We start from the raw sequence: 24,184 nt of genomic DNA on the forward strand, positions 1-24,184 counted from the left end.
CCGTAGAACTACTACAAGACGAGAGAGGGAAAGACAGTACAATGTTCTACTACAGGACTTATTTTACTAGAAAAAGGGAGTGAGAGGCGGGCAACAGAGTGGGTTGAGAATGGAAATGAAATGTTGAGAACTGCACAGTGCACACTCATTACTCAATAGCCAATACACATATTTTTATGCCTCCGTTACGAAGTAGCCGGAGGCATTATGTTTTCGGGTTGTCCGTCCGTCCGTCCGTACGTCCGTACGTCCGTACGTCCGTACGTCCGTCCGTCCGTCCGTACGTCCCGTTCTCGTGATCGCGTTATCTGAAGAACCGATTGATGGATTCCTGCCAAACTTTGGTCATGTATGTATCTTGCAGAGCCGATGAACTGATTAGATTTTGGGGTCACGAGTTCAAAGGTCAAAGGTCACAGGGCTCATTATGTATGCAAAAACAGCTCGTGATCGCGTTATCTGAAGAACCGATTGATGGATTCCTGCCAAACTTTGGTCATGTATGTATCTTGCAGAGCCGATGAACTGATTAGATTTTGGGGTCACGAGTTCAAAGGTCAAAGGTCACAGGGCTCATTATGTATGCAAAAACAGCTCGTGATCGCGTTATCTGAAGAACCGATTGATGGATTCCTGCCAAAATTAGGTCATGTATGTTACTTGCAGAGCCAATGAACTGATTAGATTTTGGGGTCATAAGGTCAAGGTCAAAGGTCATGCGGCTCATTATGTATGCAAAAATAGCTCGTGAACGCATTCTCATTAGAACTGACAAATGGATTACTATTTAACTCGGGACATCTTGTAGAGCCAATGAACTGAGTAGATGTTAGGGTCATGAGGTCAAAGATCAAAGGGTCATATATGTATATGAGAAATTGCTTGTAATCACGATATTCTGAGAAACTGTTAATGGATTACAATTTAACTTGAATTTGAAAAATTTCTTCTGTTTTTGTTTGTAAAATTGCTCTATGACGGAGGCATCATTTCGACTGCGCGCAGTTGAAGTTCCATCTAGTTTCTTCTGGACATGCTTGGTACTGGTAGAGGTAGGGTTAATTTGTTTTGTAGCAGTCCTCCTCCACCCCCCCCCCCTCCATTTCCCAATAAGTGGCACAATGAATACAGAATGATGTATGATAGATAGACCGGGCAGGCAGTCACATCCAACTTTGGTCAGGTTGACTTCTAAAGACTAATTAATACACAGTATTGGTGAAGAGTGGAGACTCCCTCGATACCAGTCAGCAGTCTTCTTGTCACCATGACAACACTCGTCGCTTTGAAGTAGAAAGCATGGAATGGTTTCAGAGCTGACTGCTGGTACACTTGCTGACTCCTGAGATATCACAAATATGTGACCCAAGCAAAGTCTGTAAAGAGATGTTGGGATTTGGGGGCTGTGGTGCTGAGAGAAAGCATTTCTTGTTATTTAAAACAGTTATGATAGTGCCATTCACACAAAGAGTGATTAATGGTACTATTCAAACATTTACTTTCCATTAGAGTCTCCCTTTTTTGTGTGTTAATGAGGTACAAAATCCCTAATCAATTAGATTCAATTGCAGTTCAAATTTGCCCCAAAGTGAATGAAATAATAGCAACTTTTAACAAAAAATGGCCTTGTACATTGTACGTAACCTTATCAAATGTGTGCACATTACAAACAAATACAAAGACGTATTACGTAAGCCACACATGATTTCTATAGGATGCAAGGATGGTGAAATTGCCCCTGATTTGATTTTTAGAATGTATTTGCAATCATTTAAATTAAGGCTGTGCACAACAGTGTAATCAGGTACCCGAGTACACTCCCAGGCTTTTAAGCGAATACTCCAATATTCAGACGTCATGTTTTTTTATAATTTTTTTGAATTTTTTTTAATTAAAAAAAAAAAAAAAAAATTGTTTTTTTTTGCCACCACCATACCACTGGAGCAGTATCCCAGTTCTGTCGCCGAAAACGCATACAATTTTACTTCGAGTTGCAGTTGAAGGCGCCGATTTAATGATAATAATAACAGTAAACAATGCTGTTTTAAAAACCAAAGATGGCAGAATAATCCATTTTCCTGCAAGTCCAAACAGAAATCCAGACATTTGGTCCCAGTTTCTGAGTGGTGAGTTTGACAGTGCTTGAGTTGGGAAACATTTTACCGACGGCACCATGCCAGCGGCCGCCGCTCGGGCAAAAATCGTACCTGAGTAGTTGTCAGCCGTGCGGGTACTCGAGCATTCGACTACACGTCGCAGCCCTAATTTAAACCATGGTTTTGGCATAGCGATACCGTCAAAGTGTACAGTGGATGTGATTTTTGTAGTACTGTGAATGAAGTTTACTCTGTGGAATAACAAAATAAGGTTCTTCCAAGTGTTAACAGGCACAACAAGTGTGAATGTGAATGTGAACAGTGATTCCAATCTAACCTTTTCTGTGTAAAAGGGCCTACTTTCACTTTCGAGATGATTTTTTTTTAAAGAATACACCGCTGTTTAGCATAGCAGGATTCACAATATGCTCAAAATTTGTGACGGGTTTCTTTGACAGTAAAGTTAACTTTTGACACATGGTCTGTCCACAGTGTATTTTGATTACATTATACATAATATGATACACGGATTATGGATTTATTGTAGATTTATCTCAAAGTATCACCTATGATTATTCATTGTGCATTTACTTTATGTGCACATATTTTGAACTTGTTCAACCGTCTTTGTTCAGAGTTCTCATATATGCTCATATTTTTCAGGCCATTGGTTGAGTTGTAATTTGTATTTTGTACCTACAATGTATACATGTACTGGCTTAATATTTGCAATGTAATACAACGTATTTCATTAGCATCCTCTCTTTTCCTCTGTAGAGATCAAATTCCACTTGCATAGCCCCTCCTTTGACAAATGTCCAATTTCAAAGTGCACAATATCAAAGGTGTCATCAAATGAAAAGCGTGGATATTTGATAACGTTCAGCTATGACAACCTGTACAAAAAGATGGGATGACATTTCGATGGTTAAGGTTTTACGTGGACTTTGCTTCTATAATACAGTCAAAACAAATATAAACGAACAAGTGGTATTTACATTACAAATAGTTATGTAGTTCCAGTTGTAATCTCGGGTCTATAGGGTGAGATAGGTAGTGCTGGGGGGGGGGGGGGGTTGAATACAAATGTAGGTCATTTCTCCCCCCCCCCCCCATGTTTCCATGTTCCTCACTAACAATGAAATTGATTAGCATTTCAATTTTTTATTTTGTTTAAAATAGTTAAATCAAACTTTACATGTAGCTGCAATGCTTCTCTGTAATTATGTTACAAAGTTTTTAATAGATTTCCTATTTTTTTTATCAAGCCTACACAATAAAAATAGGGAAAGCAATTGTATGCATTTTTAAAAGTTCGGGTTTATCCCTTTTTATAGATTATATTTGTTGATAAGATTTTTTTGTTGCGAGCATTTGAGGAAAAGCTTCCATATTCTTACTGATTCAACCATGTAGAAACTACAAATGTAGTAAAAGAGAGCTCTAGAGAGAGAGAAGTGTGGGGGGGGGGGGTGAGTGGCTGTAACTTGAATGAGTACCTACAGTACACTGGCAATGCATCGGCTTCGCTTGTGAAGAGGTTCTAGCGTGACTCACTGTTGCCACACACATTTTCAGACCCATAGAAATGATTCTATACAAAAAGACCCTCCCATTGGCTCTCAGTCGCTACCTCTCTTTCTCTTTCTATTGTAATTTAAAAAAGAGAGGAATTCTCTGTATTGAGTGGAGCATTTCAATGCTAGTTTTGTTCTGTTAGTGAATGAAACACAATTTTGGCTGCATCATCCTACGTTTGTGTCTGTTTTTTCTGTAGATCTGTCTGTATTCCTATTTGACTCTGTAATCTTACCTCCACAGCTCATTGACTGCCTGTCTCTCTCTCTCTCTCTCAAAAAAAAATATATAGTATGTATGTTCCACATTATTCTGTATTATTTTGGATTTGTGTGTGTGTGTTTCATTATAATGTTAAAAATGGAAGTAATCACAAATTACTCAAATCCTCCCAAATCTCTGGGGATAAAAGGTAAATTCACCAGATTTATGTACACTGTATAGTACTTATAGGCAGTGATTTCTTAAAGGCACACTGTCCTACTTGTAGCTACTTGCTCCCTCTATATAGAAAACTGCCCAAATTGGTGCCTGTTGGTCCCCCATGATCCTCTTTTTCTTAGGTTAAATGAGAGCTGAGTTAATGAGATAGCCACCTGTCACAATGACCTCGATGGCTCACTGGGTGGTCTAATCCCTTCTTGCTGAAGTAGTAAAGCCTCCCTTTAAAATTCATTTCCACGTTTTGGACAAAAATGACACAATGTGCTATATGCCTGATTATGTTTCATATTAAGTTGTTGATAGGAGTACATGTAGATACACTACACTGATAGTGATACACTTTTGTCAAGTTGGAGCCAATGCAAATAATCTCACAACGTAGGAGTGTTAATTAGGCCTGAGTCGGTACGGTCGATCACACCGGGACCCGACCGTTGCCGTCGGGTCCCGGTTTCGTTTTTTGAGAACCGACGCTCCGAAAAAAATAATGAAATATGTAAGAAATTGCAGTTTTGCACCCCACTAAAATCAATCCACCTTAAAACTTAAGTATTTAATTGTTACCAATCATATTCTAGCTCATCCTGAATCAATCCGAACTGCTGATATAAATATGGGTTGCAAAGCAGTTCGCCCCATGGGGTTGTTGTTGCCAGCTGCTAGCTAGCTACTGTACTGGTCGGGTCTCTCGGCAGGATTAATAAATCAGTTGAAAGAAACATTAATGTTTGAATAATAAAACGGCTTTCTAAAAATACTTCTTTACAACATACCGATCGAACAATTTTTAAAAGACAAAATAGATATTTTTTCTTTGATTTTAAACACCGCATGCTTCTTTTAAAAACTGAAAATTACTTGGTAATCACAAGAAGTTTCGATACGGATAGTTGTTGCAAGGCAAGTTCAGACTAGTCTCGGAAAAATGCGCAGTGCACCTCGTTAACTGTAATGCGTTCCCAAACGAAACCAAACAATGACGTGATCGTAACGAGAAAAAAATCATTACAAACTACGAGAGCACAATTGGAAAGACAACTACCTGTACTCAAAATTATCGTAAGCAGATACATAACTTGGAGGAAGAATACAATAGTTGTCCAGGAAAAGCCACAGAAATAGTGATAATCGAGGAGAAACTGGGTACATTTTTATCGCAAGGGGCCTGCTGCAAATACTCGAATCCTTTGTTATACTGCTTTTTACCGTAGAGGGCGGTATTTGGTTTCTAGCCTCGTGTTCAATTTAAACACGTGTAGTTCGAGTATTTGCAGGAGGCCCATTCAGATAATGATTGTACCTATAGTAACTCCTTAAATATCACTATTTCTGTGGCTTTTCTTGGACAACTATTGTATTCTTCCTCCAAGTTATGTATCTGCTTACGATAATTTTGAGTAGTTGTCTTTCCAATTGTGCTCTCGTAGTTTGTAATGATTTTTTTCTCGTTACGATCACGTCATTGCTTGGTTTCGTTTGGGCACGCATTATACAGCTAACGAGGTGCAGTGCGCATTTTTCCGAGACTAGTCTGAACTTCCCTTGCAACAGTTATCCGTATCGAAACTTCTTGTGATTACCAAGTAATTTTCAGCTTTTAAAAAAAAAGCATGCGATGTTTAAAATAAGAGATAAATATTTATTTTGTCTTTAAAAAATTATTTGATCGGTATATTGTCAAGAAGAATTTTTTAGAAAGCCGTTTTATTATTCTAACATTCATATTTTTTTACCCGATTTATTCAACCTGCATGAATCAAAATGGCTGCTCGAATGTTGTCTTTCCATTTTTGCCCCAGTTTTTTTACTTTTAGAGGCACGATAATGGCACTAAAAATCGCCAATCATCGATGAAAAAAATGTCAAGTGGAAAATATACCGATCTGAGGCGAGGTATGCATGTGTTGATTTATTTGATTGATAAAAAGGTCACTTTTAAGGGACATACTGATGATATGCGCTTTTTTATAGAGGCAAGTGACAAATCCTGCGAGCTGATTTCGGGACACCGGGTCCCGATCGGTGCAAGGCCGTCGGGACCCGGTTTATGAAAATCCCGACATGACTCAGGCCTAGTGTTAATGTATCCCTGCATCAAGAGGGCAATGTACTTGCTCATTTCGACAAGTGTTATGTTAATATTTTGCAGTGCCCACCAAATCCGAGGAATATTCAATGAATCTAAAAAAAATTGTCTGCCTATCTATAATAATAATAATAATATTCTGTGTTAATATACACTGTAGCGCTCAATACATCAATACAACGATGTGCCTAAAAGCGCTTTACAGATACAGTATTACCCCAGTCATCGGATTCAGACTTACCCTATACATGTAACATAAAAATTTGATGCTAACTGCCAGTGCTTCTATTTTACAAGAAGTAGCCCTTAAAAGTATTAAGAGGGTTTTATGCCCACTGCCATTCTTGTTGAATAAAACGTTGCCAGGGCATATTTGATTCACAACAAGAATTAGCTCTAGTATAAACATATAACTGTTTAGAATATTAGTGTGAAGTCCGCCCATTCTACCCATACTCCCACCCCTATTCTGAATAAGGTCTGCTGTGCTTTTATTGTGAATGAAAGCTGAGGATTTTCCCCCTCGGTTTCCCTTGCATTTGATTGTGTTGGTGTAAGGCATGGGTATGCATTATTGTACGACACACCTGCATGCTAGCCTTCAGTTAGAGGTGTATCGTATGAGGGAACCGCTTGACTGGGTCGAGCCCAATCGTCACTCAGCCACTGAACTTTATTAACTAGTAAATATATTTTGGGCTTCAATTTTACTCTTAAAGGTATAGACCAGTTTTGGAAACGCCTCCCCCCCCCCCCCCCCTCGAAAAATGAAATAGAAGCTCTTATTACCAATCATGTGAAAGAATATGTTATGACTAATACGTGATGATACAAATTTTGCCGGGAAACTGCCTACTAATTGATATACTTGGTAAATTATTATATCTCTCCGGACTGGATAGATATCATGTACATGTAGTCCTGTATACAGTGTACATCTTTCTGTGTACAGGTGCTTGTAACTTTACCAAGACTGGGCCAAATTTCTTATCATTTTGATGATTCAAGAATCTTGCCGTACTAGATGATCAACCTTTTCTGATCGATTCCACAACTTTTCTTTCACAATGCAATCCCATGACCATAACTGGTCTATACCTTTAAAGAGGCTGAAATGTTGTTTATACAGATACCTTGTACTGTAGGTCTATTGTATGGGCTTATTTTTAATTATTTATTTATTTCTGACATTTATACAGGTAGCACATTTTCACCAATAGTGGTGGTGATCGATGAGGCTGTGTTTGTTATAAATTTGTGGTTGTATTTGCCCAACTTCTTCTGCAACTACGTGTATTTACAGAATGTGTAACAGCTGGCTATATTATAATATCTCCCACCCATCATATATTATCTCAGGTATTACACACAAACATAATGAGTCAGAAACACAGGAGTTGATTGTAATGCATCCAACTCACACAAGCCTGCATGCTACCAGCTGACTCATGCCTGATAGTCTATGCAAATAATACTTTAATTGACTTTTTTTACACCTTTGCATAACGATTTCAAACTGCATCCACAATGAACAGGATTCTATTACCATTTTATTACCAGCATTTGTTTCAAAATATGCATTATGTATAAGTATCCATCAGTATTGTAATGCATTTCATCAATACACTCTTAGATTTATAGAAAATTTCAAAGTTGTATATGAAGAAAAAAAAGTGGTCTGAGCTGTATAGACTATCAGTGTACTTTGCTCTTCCCTAGACTGTTTCCAAATTTAGAATATGTTGTAATCCATGCTGGGGATTCGCTCATGCTCCATCATGCATAATCATGAGTGTGATTGGACATGAATATTCATGAATGATGAATGCCACATGAATGTTGTAGCCAACAAGTGATAGCATTCTGATGTCCTGCGTTCCAGTTGTTTCTGAATAATTTTAAAAGACTTCTTTCAGCTTGTACTGTACTGAAGTTGTAGTGTTGTGAGAAGTTTTGGTTAATTCATTGCCAAGTAGCTAATTCTTACCATTTGCATTTTTATTTACAGTTTTCTGTTTTATCTCATTTTGGAAGAGAAAGAGTGCAATATCTAACATTCTTGAATACTGAAATAGACTACATGTACAACATTGCATGCGATAGAATACCGAAGTGCTCATGTCACATTCGCTGTAGGTACATGTAATGCTTTACAGAGTACGTCATTAGTCTATACGTCATCCTCCAATGATTGCACTCATTTCAGCCTTATTCATCTATAATCTGCAAATATTGATATAGACTTCAAAGTTAAAATTGACTAAAACTTGATACTTGAAACTGATATTCTATTGAAGATTACTGGTAGGCCTAACTATGGTAGGCCTTAACTCCCTTTTTGTTGTTGTTATCAAGTCAGTGTGGGAAACAGTTGGAAGAGTTGATGAAGTTTATTCATAATTTGATGCCATTTTGATAGAGCTTTGAATTTGAAGGTGCTGTAGATCAGTCATACTATTACAGTATAAGATGATAATTGTGTTTTTGGTTTGTTTTTTGTTGCTAATATCTGTGGAACACTTACGGTCCTGTAATAATTGGAAAAGTATCTACGTTTATAATTTAATACATACATACATGTATACATGTAAGAGTACATCTAGGGAATGTTGGGCCAAAGCTCATACCACATACTGTATTTTTCATGTTTCCATTATTTGGCTTAGCAATGTTCAAAGATGCAATATTGTAGAGCATTCATCTCCAAATAATATGGTGGGTTTACAGTTAAACAGTGCCCTTATTGGCAAGCGATGACAAGCCAATTTTTCTAGCATCGGGGGCAGGGTTTAGGGCACATTTTACATAGAATAAGACAATAAGTACATTAAATCTCCTTTGATATAACACTGATTGGAAAATTCACCCCTGACCAAAAGTGGCCGAAATATCCAAAACACTTAAAGACAGCAAATTCTTTTTCCTCGGACAAGCTATTGAAATCTTTCCTATGAAAATTTAGATTAAATCCCCGTATCTCCAAGGGTACATACATGTAACAATGCCACAGTTGATATTTTTGTACATTTTCCCCATAATGCATCACATGAAATCGACTGAACACTGGTGTCGCTCGCTAGATGGCGTTGTGAATCGTGCATCTACGTACTGATACATTCACGATACTTCACTGCAGTGATTGCACATTCACTCTCCTGGAGGTCTGAAGGCAATATCCTAGTAAAGAAGTAAAAAGGAATAAAACAAAACCACTCCGTCCCACATGAAAAAAATTTGGAAGCTTTCCAAATAATAAGTGGTGAAAAAAACAGAATGGGCGTCAGTCAGCCTCCACGAAGCATATTCATTGAATTGCTTTCAATCAAAGGGATTTACATACTGTATGTACTAGTACAACAAGGTCGACTTGATGCTGGTGGAGTTACCTCCGTTCAGACTTTAGACTACCCGTATTTATTGTATGTCTAATTGTCTACACGAAAACTGTATGGCCATACGATAAGTAATCATCTTTTTTTTTCTAGACTGTAATAAATGTATGAGAAAATGTCATTCATAAGCCAAATGTATGTCTTGAAGCCCCAATGCACTAGTTTGGCCAGGAGGGATTAGACCTCCCTGCATGGTCACTGACAGTCATGTAATGTACATGTATCTCATCAAATATTAAAAGCTCTAAATTAAAATAAGAAATGGGGGACCAATGGCCATGGATTAGGCATTGTTTGCTATATAGAGGGCGCAAGTAGATAGTGCAGTGGGGCTTGAAGTAAGCTAGTTTGAAGATCGTTTCAAATGAATCAGGGTCCCTTGATAGCCTGAACCTTGTATCATGTGAGACCTTTATAACTGGACTGGGCTTATCATGAGCGCCCTCTGGTGGTTGGCCACTTGTCGTGTCAACTGACCTCTTCAAAACTAGTTTCTTTATACTACACTCACACCTGCTTTAGTGACCACCTGTCTACAATGACAGCCTGTCTACAAGGACCACAGTTTTTGTTTCCCTTCAATATGGTCTCTCATTGAATCATGTACTATTAAAAGGAACCTGTCTAAAAGACCACCTACATGTATCTACAAAGGCCACTTTTTGTGTTCCCCTTGGGCGGTCGCTATAGACAGGTTTGACTGTACTACTACTTTCTATGAATTGTCTTGTAATGTTGTTATCCAGTGTGTAAATGTGTTGTACACCCCTTTTACTATACTGTGATTTTCTCTACAACATTTCTTGGTCAACAGAAGTTTCATACGAGTTTTCTGTAGTCTGAACTGATCCTTAGTTCAGTGAGGTTGGCACAATGTTGGCGTGGGGGAGCTCGTGCACTCTCGCCAGGGAGGGATATAATTGAGAGAATGGCGCTCGCATGGTACAAAGTTAATTTGTTGATTACTCATGTAGAGGGTGGGTGTACTAGGGGATGGTTTGTGCTACGTGTTCATCAGGGATTAGGAGATGGAGGCTCATTTGCTATTGATGAAGTCATTGCTCTTTCAGCAACAGATAGCCATGTACTGTACATGTACTTTTCACAACCCAGCATACATGGATGATGGATCCATATCAATCTATTTTGACTTCAAAATTCATTAAAGCTATTCTGTTATTTTAACAGAATATAATGCTATGATTTAAGATGAATGAATTGATTTGAAATGGAAGATTTTCTTTCTTTCCTCCTTTTGTTTACTCCATTAAGGCTTGTTACTTTTATTTTTGATATTATCATCTTCATGTGCCTGGGAGTTTCGGACTAAGATAAGTTGCTAATAAGTCTTTATTCATCAGCCATTATATGTAATTGAAAAATAATATTGACTTGTTGCACATCTGATTTTAGTTTACTAAAACCTTGAAAACATTGTTGTGTATATTTTCTACTCTGAATCAAATCAAATTGTCGAGGGGCTGAACTATCCCTTTAAATTACTTGCATGGAAACAGATTATATTGTATGATTAGAATCAATGCAAATTCTATCATAAGTCAATCATTTAAATATGACAAGAGTATTTTGAAGTGCTAAGAGGCCTGAAGAAGAGACTAATTACCCCACTGCATGTAGGCAGGGCAGACAGCCAATCATTCATGCATACTAATAAGACAGCAGTGGCTTTACCTTGGCTTGATTAACAGTCATTGTGAGGGACCATCACAACACTACACTATGAGGTAATGAGTAATCTTATCATGTAGTACCGCCTAGGAGAGTAGACATTGGTGCTTTCTGGTGACCTGGCATGATCTATAAATAGTTTCACTGCAGTAGTCTTGTGTGTGCTGACATGTTGGGCATTAGGGTTCTGTGTTGGAGCATGGATGCAATATTACACATATTCTTTTTTTGCTGATTGAATAACAAACAGACGTTAAAAAAGGGGGAAATAAGCTTTTTGAAAAATTATTGACCTCCCCCTTACTTTGGCATAAATAAAATGAGTTTGAACACGGAATGTGCACAATGTTGGAAAGTCTCAATCAGACTTGAAATTCATTGCTGAAGATAGAGAAGAGGATATTTTTGTTGTAAAATGTTAATGTCTTTGATCGATTGACATTTGAAAAGAAGGAGGTAGCCCCTATATTCAAATTGCTGTAGAGGTAGTATATAAAGATAGAATTGTCAAAAGAAAACAGAAGTAGGCTGATTTCTCTTGAAAATGCTTGTCAATTGATCTCATCTTTCCTGCTCTTAGCAGAATTCCAGTCTGTGATTTGTTTCACCGACAGGTGCATCTCTTCAAATTTTGAGTGAAAAATTTGAAAATTGTATCGTGCTCTATTAGTAAAGGGAATTATGATAGTTTCAAAGGAAAATAAGCGCATCTGAAATCAGTTGCTTTAAACTTACGTTATCTTTTTTTTTTAATACAAAAAAGGGCATTCTTGTTACTTTCTCTCAGTTATCAAGCCATTGATTTGAAGTTGCGACATGCAATTCAATATTCAATTCAATTCAATTTCGGTTTATTGATATCAAAGTATACAATGTACAATGCAGTAGTGCAAAGACCAATCATGCAATGTTACATTAAATGTGTATAAAACAGGAATGACCATAGGCCTATACATGTACAATTTAAATGATAAAATAAGTTATTATAATTGTTCATACCTTAAGCTATACATATTTTGCTAAAAAATAGTAGATAGATAAATAACTGTAAAAGTAACTTGTTGAACCAATTATTATAAGGCCATATAAAAATGAACCTAAAACTGAGCATATTGTATAAGAGTCTGAACTCTGAAGACTTTTCAAAGCATGATTTGAAACTCAATGAAACATGCCAAATAGGCTGCATCTCCTTGAGGTATTAAGTTCTCAGTGCTAGAAAAACATGATGTATAAAGCAGTCTGTGCCAAGTATGAAATACTTCTCAAATCTGATGAAATTAATGAAAGTAGGGCAAAAGATTGAGGGTCTTACTTATAAAGAACTTGAGGAAGTTCTGTCTTCAAGTGGATATTGTAAGCAGTTTAGCACAGTTATAATAATCATCTTGAACATAACCACAAACTTCTTGAAACTTTGGTAAATAATGATGTAGATTCAGGCTGGAGTCCTTCAAAACATAGACTTATAACAATGAATTGATTTTGGAGGGAAATATGGCAATGCTAGACTCATTTCAATCCCCTTTATTTGGATGAAATTTATGATAATGTAAGAGGGATTAAGGTTCTTTTCAACTTTGAATGTGATAAGGATCGATTAACAAAATTAATCCCCTTTTATCCAAGTTCTTAACTGGGTCTGCTTTTCAAAGACCAAGGAAATATGATGATTAGACTTCCAACTTGGTGTGTGTATTATTCCAGAGTGAGTCAGTAGTGTGTGGCTTGCATGACCAAAAGCGAATGGGGTATCCGCGAGTGTGTATGTGTGTATTTGCTGTGCAGCTAAAATGGCAACCCCCATTGAGCATTTCCCCAGCCAATATTGCATGAATCGCACAGACAGAGCTGAGAGTCTACATTCATTCGAACCAGTACACACACCACACACACACATTCAAAGAGAGAGATAGAAAGAGGGTGGCCTGGATACTGAAATAGCATAGTGATTGCTAAGCTCCTACAGTCAGTGGAAGAATGGAGAGAGAAGTCTATGGATTGTAATGCCGACTCTATAATATAATACCGCACCATCGTCGTAGCAAAAAACTGGCGGAAAATCCGGAGAGTGGAACTATTTATGGCCGATCGACTGATCTCAGAGCGAATGGAATATAAGTTTTGACGCTTGGCACAAGTTTGAGGTATGTGTTTCGGATTGAGGATTATTACAAGGCTGAAAGTCAGATTGTCGTGATATAATAGTTTGAAGTTTTTGAATATTGTTGAATGTGATCCTAAATCCAAATCTGCGCTAGCCCTGAGTCATGATGTATGGTTGGGTAATTATGTTTTGTTTCTAAAAATATGCGTTGGTACTTTCAGTGCTTTGCCATCTCATGTATCACCAGCGTAGTGTAATATGAGAGCACCTCTTTCCTGCGCATTATTATGCTAATTGTCAATGTGTCTATTATGATATTGTTAATCGGTCAAGCGAATCAGCTGTTCTTGATAATCACATAAAGAATGCCATTTAGAGATTGGGCGAGTCTGACATCATATCTCACCAACCTGCTGTAAACTTTTGAACTCAGAGAGGGGGGGGGGGGGGGGGTGAAAATGCAAAAAGTGGTATTTTTTGTATGGATTCATAGATATGTTGTTACTGTGTCATGAAGTGGGCGTATGTGTGAAGTATGAAGACAAATTTATGCACAGGTGCAAAGGCAAAGATTGGATAGAGAAAGGGAGAGAGAGTGAGAGAAAGAAAGAGAGAGGGAGAGACTGAGAGGGTGGGAAGGGAGAGAAGGGTGGGGTGGAAATGTTGAGGGGTGGGGATGGGGGAAAGAGGCAATTTTAGTAGAATGATCAAGAAAGAAAAAATATAAAGTAACCGTACATATAGAATGGGGAAGAATCAAAAGAGGAAATATATAGAAAACAGCATATAATTAGGAAAAATAATAAAGAAAACAAATGAGGCAATAGCAGAAAGGGTTTGTGATATATGCAGGAAAAATATCCTCTGTTTTTATTAGATCTTGATACACAGTTATGAATGATCATGACACAGCAATGAAATTGGGTAATATTATTATTAACCAAAGCAGTATTCTACAAACGCCATCATGCCTTTGCAAATAATTACTTTGTAGGCCACGTCTTTCTGCAGTGAAACTTGCTTTAATGACTGACCACCTTCCTTTAAAGACCACATTTTCTGTTTTCCTTGAATATTATATTTTCAAAAACCCATGATGCAATTGACAACCAAGCCTTGTGGGCTAATGGCACTGGACAGATTTGTTTCCAACATGTGCAGTGTAGGCCTACTTGGAAATTAGTTTTTAGCCACAAAGCGGTGTTTCAAAAGTCTCTTTTTGACTCAGAATTGTTCTTTGAGTCGTTGCTATCTTTTCATTACTCTTTTTGCAACCTAATGTTTATCTTTATCTAAACTTTACCCATTTATTACTCTCAAGTAACCTCCTTTTTTAACAGTCATTTCCTTTATAAAAACCCATTGTTTTCGTATAAACTATAGGCCTTTGATGTGAAGTTACCATATATCTTTATATAGACCTTCATCATATTCATGTAGTCGTCAATTACAAGCAACCACATTCCTGCAGTGTACAATTCCCATATTCGTGAGCAGATAATAGATACATTGATGAATATGACAGTACATTGCAGTGATTGAACATATTAATTACAGTACATTACGGTGATTCTTCATATTAATTACAGTACATTACGGGATTCTTCATATTAATTACAGTACATTGCACAGTGATTGTTCATAGTAATTCCAGATTTAAGATTGCCTATACCATTGGCCTACAGGTACATGTACATGTACATCTGTTTTGTAAGTTGATTTCAAAGTCCATTTGGCAAATGGTCATTGGTAGTTGATAAAAAGGGATTAAGGCCACAACTTGCATCAAGGTACATGTACATGTACACATGCACATTTTGCATAGATCTAACAAATTAACAAACAATCTTGAGGCTATGAAGTTATTAGATGGAGTAACAAGAAATTACTAGGGGTGAACACTACATAGACTTACATTTACAAATGTACATGCATGTAGAGGACTTGGCCACCTTTGAGAGTTTTATTGTCTACACTTTGTTTTGCTTTTCTTTTGTTAATCTTTCAAAACCTTTGCTCATTGCATTTGAAGCAAGTTGGCTTTTGGGAGGTTGTCTATATCCGAAAGACCAACATTGTCACTCTGTAGTTTTTCACACTATAGCTCTTGGTACACAATGTAGCTCTAGAAAAGCTAACCTTACCATTCCCCTTACCAAGTTCATCACAAGTTCACGTTATGGCTGGGAGGGGGAGGGGGAGAGGGGGGGGGGGGGAGGGGGGGGGGAGAGAAAAAAAATGCATGGGAGCAGGAAAGCTCAAAAAGTGCTCTGCTCTGGTAAAAAAACAATTTTTTTTTTTTTTTTTACATGGGGGGGGGGGGGGGGGGGGTGGCAATTTTGTTCTCTTTGCTTGTCAGAGAGTTTTGAGACACAAAGTGCCTGTAAAGGTTGTAGAAGAACCCCCCCCCCCCCCTTTTAGACATGTACATTTCATTTACCATTCATTTGAAAGACTTTCTGGCTCTCAACAAACCATACAGCTGTGAAATGCCATTCCTCTTTAGTTGTAGGCCTATACGTAAAGTTCAAAAGTTGACTAGAGAATAGGTTTTATTCTGTATAGTGTATAGGCCTATGTGCATTATATATGACACTCTCTTGAGTGACTCACAGGTTGACTCTACTACTTGTTGTAACTGATAATAATCTGTGATTTTACAACTGGGTGTAAGAAAAACCACTGTAGTACCTTCAGTTTGATTAGTCTTGGCATTCAGGCATGATTTTAAGAAGATGATAAAGGAAGTAAGCTTTGAAGAATTGAATAAATGTAGGTCAGATTCGTTTTGAGTAGCAAACAAAAGGAAGAAAATTAAACTATTCCTGCAAGATTCACGTGAACTGTTGTATAGTTTACATGTATGTTCATTGGTTTGTTTTAAGGAAACATTTAGGCCAAGTATACGAATGATTTTTGTTTTTATATTACTTTTTATTTTTTATGTTCATGATATATTCAGTATAAATTTCCTTGAATGAAGTAAGACCAGTGTCCTTCATCTAAAAAGTTATGTCGCTGTTCTTACTGCGTTTGCACACAAAAACAACAAATTTTACAGTCACTAGATTAAAAGATAATAAAACTGTAGTCTTGAACATACAAGACTAGCCAGCTTGCAATTCAATTACATGTCTTATCAATCATCCTTTATATTTATACCAAGTCTGTGTTTGCAGACTACCCATGAACAGTTAGATTGATGATGGTGTTACATAACTTGACCAGTCAACCACCAGTGGTCATCATCCAATTGTCAGTGGTCTAATCATCATTATCTGGGAGTTAACCAAGTTTAATGGTGTGAGTCATTACCATTGTGCACATCATCAAAGATAGAGATTAGTCTCCAGAGATCAGACCCTATACAGGAAGTTCAAGGTCAATGGTACTCGATTCTATAGACCATTCACTGCAGAAATGCATTGTACACAGCAGTTGTTGGAATGGTTCGTATAGTTTAAAGAGAAGGTTGAGTTCAGGGAAGAGGTGAACAATAATTTGTGAGCGTTATCATTGTTATTTTGTAAGTGTGGAAGAACATCAGATAAAAAATGTTCCCTGAAAAGCATAGCTCTTCAAATGCCTTAATATTCTAAATATGGCATGTAACAGCATAAAAATCGTCCTGATTTTTATGCCACATGTTCATGTACACCTGTAGTCCCATATACATGTACATATTTCTGTGCACAGTGCATGTTACTCTACCAAGACTGGGCCAAATTTATTATGATTTTGATGACTCCAGAACTTTGCAGTACACACCAATACTTACATGCTACATGATCAGTCTTTTCTGATCCATTCCACACCTTTTCTTTCACAATGCAATCAGATGACCAGAACTCACCTTTATCTTTAAATTAGGAAAGTTAAAAGTCATGCCATGAACAGTCGCATGTCAATCAGGAGGCTTTCGAAATGGCACAGCGATCACGGTTTATTCATTTATTTATTTATCTATTCATTTGTAGTTTTGTTTTTACAGCGTAACATAAAGGTCAAATACAGTAAATTGTAATGAAATCGGCATAAGTTCTAAAAGAACTAGAAGTGCGAACGTGACTTATGAGTCATCGGTGGCCGGCGGGTTGACGACCGGTCAGTGCGGAATGAAAGAAATACCTCTAATTTATCGCGCTGACCCGTGAATTCAAGATGCGCCAGTGATCATTGCGATGCATTGCGGCAATTGATGCATGAACCGGAGTGAAAGAAGGAGGTTCGCTGCTCTGAGAGAGGTTCTTCAGCGCTCTGATGGAGGGGCCCTTCGTACTTGATCAGGGTTGACAAAGGGGCCCCTTCCTCCTTGACCAAGGGGGCTAAGTTAAAAGGTGCAGAGAACCTAAAAGCTAAAGTGCATCCTGAATTTTTACATCAGTTTGTGGTAGACGTAGGTGGGCCAGAGTTGTGTACATGTACAGTTGTATGTCCATTGATTTGATATAATATTGTACAAAGACAGTGAGTCTTGTTTCAAAAACTTTCAATTCATGGTACTGTTCGGGTAGATTTTCAAGAGTCTTGCAGCATCACACCTTAAGCCTTCAACTGTGTTTTGATAAATGGTAAAGAAAATTATTGCGTTCACTTTTGCTTGAATTCATTTTTACTGTCGATCTGCAATTTTGCACCATTTCATCTGCAGGGCCGAAAAGTATTTTCATTTACTGTACCGTTAGTCTGTAAGGCAGTGTATTGTGATCCTCCAACCTGGCTGTACTACTGTATGTACATGTAACCCTGTTGTGCCTCTTTTGTAGGCCATTTACATTTGCTAACATTTGATAGCCTCTTATAACCCAATTATTTAAATTCTAGAAGCAAATATTGAAATGGCCTCAAACAGACTTCACTGAATATGGTTGTGAGTCTGGTGACCATGTACATTAATAAGATTTAAGTTAACTGCATATTGTACATTTTAACTTAAAAGCAAGGCCTCTATTGGGTGGAGTCAGATTTGATTATTAAATTCCAAGATGAATATTAATTATGTCCCATTTTACTCCCATATATTTAATTTAATATTTAATATATTTAATAGAAATTGACATAAACTATTTGAACATGGACTACTGCATTGGCAATAGTATGCCTGAACATCAAGTGAAATTATACTTTGGGCATTTTTCCATGTCGATTTCTGTTAGTCGTATGTATGGGAGAAATTATTAATACACAAATGGGGGAGGGGGGGAGTAATTGAGGAGGTAGGAAAGGGTTGGACTCTGCTGATGAGAGATGATTTCAACATGACCTCTGTATTAAAAAACAAACAAACCGAAACTGGAGGGGTAGTATCTCTCCATTCAGCGCATTTTTATACTCCAAAATTAAACAGAAAATGTTCCTCAAATTATCTAGCGCAACGCATTCATGCAACATGATGGCTGTAATATGGAAATACATTCAGAATTGAATGATATCTACAAAAGGGGAATGGGTCCATTGTGATCTTATCTGCTACTTCCATGCATTCAAGGCAAGGAAATAGGAAGATGTTTAGAGCGATGGGTGGGTGGGAATAAACAGTGTGTAAAAGTGAAAGGTCGTGAGGAAGAGAAACAGACAGAAACGAGGCACATACCTTGTCAGCGGAAGTCAGACAAAAACAATGGTGCCGCACGGAAGTGCAACAAAAGCTGAGATATATTGTATGACTGGCTGACCATGGGCTACATGCTAGGCTGGGTAGCATGATCAAACTTGCTATCTTCATGTAGTAGTAGTTTTACAAGCTCTTTCACCTACTGTACAGTGAAACCTGCATAAAAAGACCACCTTATAAGTTATACTTGATATACAGAGACATGAAAAGCAGTCTTTATAGGTATACACATGTTTCCATTAAACATACAATCAGTGAGAATCATCTTTTCAAAGTAAACTAAGAATGTATTCTTTTTAGACTAAAGGTCTTTCTATACCGGTGGTTAGGTCACTTATTGTACAAGATACTTAAAGAGTACCCAGTAAATACTTTCTAGAAAGGCTACATGTACATGTACCTTTCTGTCCAAATCGCACATGCTTTTGCTTCCCACCCCTCTCCCCCAACACCCGACACCCCCACACCCGACACCCCCCCCCCCTGACACCCCCTCCCCACACAGACACACACTTTATTAAAAGCGATTTCTTGTATCCTTGGTTCTTATACGTAATGTGAGGGACTTCAAAATTATAACTTTCCACTTTGCCAACAATCACACAAATATCTACAACTTGTATGTATTTATGCCTATTTAACCTGCAGAAATTATGTTTTTCAACCAATATTGACACAATATTTCTGTGAAGAATATTTGCATACACTATAGGGCCTACAGTTTACATTGGGAAGATGTGAAAAGTCTAGCAAAACTAGAGCCGATTCGAAACAACCAAGCATTTTACTCCGTTCAAGATTCTTAGGATAAAAAATATAGGCCTATTTTACAATTTGTACATGTACATGTAGTGAGTGTCATATCCTTCATTGAGTAGGTAATTCCTAAATAAAGATATACCCCTGGTATGATCAGCCTAGAAAGGGCTAAATTTAGATGATATATCCTTAGATTAATCTGACAGTCAATGTTCTATTGTAGGGAGGGCTTGCCCTGCAATATTCATGTCTTTATAAAAAGCACACATTCCAAGTAAATTTGATGCTTCCTAGCAGGTGCTAGATACGAGGCGTTTTTTTTCTTCTGATGCTAGAAGAGGTTTCTCATCGTAAGATCAAAAGTAAAGCTTGATCAGGTCTTGTCCAGAGAGAGAGAGAGGTAGAAAGAGAAATAAAGAGAGAGAGAGAGAGAGAGAGAGAGAGAGAGAGAGGTAGAGAGAGAGAGAGGGGGGGGTAGAGAGAAAGAAAGAGAGAGAGAGGGAGAGAGAGAGAGAGAGAGAGACGGAGAGGGAGAGAAAGTGAAGAAAAAAGTAAAAGAAAGAGAGAAATATAATGTAGTTTGAGAAGTGCTTTCAATTGAAAAATAAGTTATAGTTGATTCATTTGATTTTTTGTGAGAAATTTGTGACTTATATAACACTATTATTGAGTGCCAATGGCTTATGGATGTAACTTTTCTTGTATTTTGTATACAATACAGTACATCATTGGTCCCAGCTCATTATACAAACTTTTTTCTTCTTCTAAATTATGATTCTAGTAAATCAAATTTTCATTGAAAGAGTATGGAATCGCAATACACAGTAATTGAAGCATTAAAGATATTTTTTATGGCATGATATAAAGCAAATCAGCAATAGCTATTACAATTAGATTTTATTCAACTTGTGAATTGGAAAGATTAAAAATCAATAAAAACTTAAATTTAAAGAATCTCCATTGTTAGAGTAAGCATAAAATTTGTTGAAAATATCAAACTTATGATCATTAGACATTAGAATGAAATATGAGGTCAGTAATATGATCACAGCAAGTGTGTCTGGTATGGGTGTAACAGATTTATGGCTTGATTTTATTCTTTACTTCTCTGGACTTCACATGCATCCTGAGAGAGATGGAGTGACAGGGTGAAGGGGAAACGCCCCTACAAGTTTTATTAGTGATAAAGAAACAAAAATGGCTAGCCTAGACCTGAGTAGAATAGAAGGCCAAGTATGGTAGAAGAATTGATATTCAGGGGCAGGTGTCCAAATTCTTTTCAAGCTTTTCTTTTCCATGACCATAATACTACATGTACATGTAGTACTGTATGTATTCATGAGTACTTAAAACAGTGTGTTGTCTCCTTACCCGAGACTCCACTTCAAAATATGGGGAATCGTACTAAAAAAATTGGGCGCCTTTGTAGTGTCTTGCTTGCGTTTTTCCCTTTTTTTCTCTCTCTCTCTCTTTACCCTCTCTCTCTCTCTCTCTCTCTCTCTCTCTCTTTATCTCTCTTTCTTTCTTTCTCTCTCTCTCTCTCTCTCTCTCTCTCTCTCTCATATCCATTTATCTTTCTATCTCCTTCCCTCCCCTCCATGGAAAAAAATACATGGGAGCTCGGGCGAATCAGCCCCAGAAATGCCCCAAAGAGCCCCCGAAAGTCATAAAAAAAGCCCCCAAATTTGCATAGAGTTCAATGCAAAACAAATTAAAGAGTGTTTTTTTCATGCAAGCCAGCTTGAAAAGTAGCCCCCGAAATTGTTTAAATATTTTTTCCCTGCTCCCCTCTTCCTTTCTTTATCTTCCTTTGCTTATTACTTTTTATGGGCATACATATTGTTTTCAATCTACCCTTCCTTCTTGGAATGAAAGTTGTAGAAATTATACAATTTTCTCCATATGCCGGTACATAAACACACACAATGTACTTCCACTGCATTGATATCGCAAGTGAGCTACACGCATTGCGGTTACAACAACTATTCCATTTAAAATCCCAGTTATGCATCAAATACCCTCCTTAGTCATACAGGTTACAAAGGGCACCCAATTCCCGTGAAAAATCTCTATTGTTTTCAGGAGAAGCGGGTATGGTAAGTTTGTTTACAATGTCAACATGTGGAGGGGATGCGTAATCAAATTGTTTCCCATTCGGTGAGTGATTTAACAATCGTCAAAGAGCATGCACTTTAAAAAGCCTATTAAGAACGCCCTCTTTCTCTTTTTACTAGTGATTAAACGGTTATATCCGTTCTTTGAATTAGGCTCTTTATACCACCTAAAATGGAAATGATGATGATGTTCACATGCCCAATTAATGATTTGTTTGGAAACCACATCCACAAGGGTGTGAACTTAAACACGAACGCAGAATGAATGCCCTTTTGGCACTAAACAGATATAACCGTCTGTTTAGAGCCAGAATGGCATTAACTCATATACACTATGGTAACTCATACATAAATACCTTTTGGCACCAAACAGATGAAAGGTTCATTCATGCATTAGATGTACATTCATAGACTTCTGAATGCCCAAATTCATGGTCTTACTTTTGATAGCGGCCAACGTCATGTTCGCCTACTTCATGTTGCTTCTTGTACACATGTATGTGTACACTTTACCTGTGCAATGTTCTACTTCCAATGGATTGTAACCTGTGGTTACAGAATGAAAAAAGGAAATTATGGAGATGGTACACATGATGATAGAACTTTGATGTATATTATGAACCTAGTGTATGTAGTCCAACATTGGTCTACTACTCAGATGTGTTGGACTGTCGGTCACTCAAACTTTTTAAAACTCCTTCAACTTCATTAAAAAAAAAATACAAAGTCTGTTTTTTGTGTATTTGTACAGTATTTCTATCTGTTCTTTGAACTACTGAACATGTCAGAACAACAGAGCCTTTTGGGGTCAAAGGTCATGTGCATGTATCACCAGACAGGTATTTGGGGGAAGAATGCATAAAACTGAAACTCCCACCCAAAATTTCCAAAAGTTTGGAATTTTATTTGATGAGAGTCAATGGAGCATAGGATGATCTGTCTGTGTGTGGTGAGTGGAAGGCTCCAAGGGGTGCATTCATACCAGTCCATATTTATACTAATAATGGCTTGCAGTTTACTGTAAACGTGGTAATATTCGTGGTGCTGTAATTTTTGCGGATGTTGCAGATTTCATTGATGCGAATGCATTGTAGTCTACATGTACAGTGTAGATTTATTCAGGAACAAAAAATCAAGGGAGCTAAGTCTGAGTGCAATTCCCCTCTGAAAGTGGAAAGCTTCTTGCTCTTCATATATGTATATACAAATATTTGGGTTAAATATATTAAAGTATTATGTAATAATCATTTCACCAAAATCAAAAATATACTGGAGCAAATTAAACATTGTTCTTAACTTCTAAATGTTCTTGTGAATACAAATTACACCTACTCTGTTTGCTTGATATTCTTTGGAATTTAATGGTCCAGTTGTCTGTCCACAGAGGCATGCAAACGAAACTTTTGGCACAGATATGAATTGTGTAAACACTACCAATGTGGTTTGGGTTCTGCATACTTTGTGGTGTGAAGGAATTTGAGATTTTTAACAGGTACATTTCTGTGCAGACTTTCCCTAAGGCATTACCATTGAATTTAAGAAAAAGTACTTTCAAAACATGAAATTAAGCAAATTCTGTTGCCAGTACATGTAGTCTTTCTACACTGTATACATCTTTGGTAACATGACAGTCGTTTCGGCTTAAATATAAGAAGGATTCAATCTCACGATTTTGTACAATATACTCTTTAAATACATACTGTATGTACGTACAGGTGGATGTATGCAAGACCTGTAACTAAGACTAGTACAGAGAGAGAGAGAAATAAATAGTCTGAGTGTGTTAATGAAACTCATTAGCATTCATTAGTATAGTCAAAGTTGGACTCTCATTGGTATCCGTCTCATAAATTAGTCTGCATGTTGTTTGCTGCTTGGATGCCATATAACAAACTCTACTTGTAAGGTCTGACCAAGGGAATGAAAACTGCAGGAATAATTTACTCTCTTCATTAACAAATTAACACTTACTGTACAATCTAAGTAAACAGGCCTCCAAAGTCCGAACAGCAAAAAACTGTGTATTAACAAATAAGGCTTGTCTAGATATAACGCAGCAAATGACCACCCCAAAAACAGCCCTGTTCTTTTTTAAACGTGTTAATAAGAGTATTCACTGAGCGCTGTGTTAATTGTTATAAGGTACAAAAATGTCAAAAATCCTCAGCATAATCTACATTGCCATGTTAAAAAATAATGTGTGATTAAATGGCCGCTGTGTGCAACAAAGGTCATATGCGCATTCACTGAGCTCTGTGTTATAAAATACAAAAGGTGAAGCCTATTACACTTCCGCAGTCCTGAA

General features: G+C 37.3%; 1 protein-coding gene across 1 annotated transcript in view; it reads left to right on the top strand.

The window, feature by feature from the left end:
- Positions 1 to 12,412: 12,412 nt before the first annotated feature.
- LOC100894039 overlaps positions 12,413 to 24,184 on the top strand; it is a 52,188-nt gene continuing 40,416 nt past the window's right edge. Inside the window, exon 1 of the mRNA XM_011662078.2 lies at positions 12,413 to 13,432. The gene's annotated coding sequence lies outside the window, so the exon portion shown is untranslated. The remainder of the gene's footprint in view (positions 13,433 to 24,184) is intronic.

This window comes from Strongylocentrotus purpuratus, unplaced genomic scaffold (assembly GCF_000002235.5).
Source record: "Strongylocentrotus purpuratus isolate Spur 01 unplaced genomic scaffold, Spur_5.0 spur5_scaffold_7, whole genome shotgun sequence".
NCBI classification, from domain to species: Eukaryota; Metazoa; Echinodermata; class Echinoidea; order Camarodonta; family Strongylocentrotidae; genus Strongylocentrotus; species Strongylocentrotus purpuratus.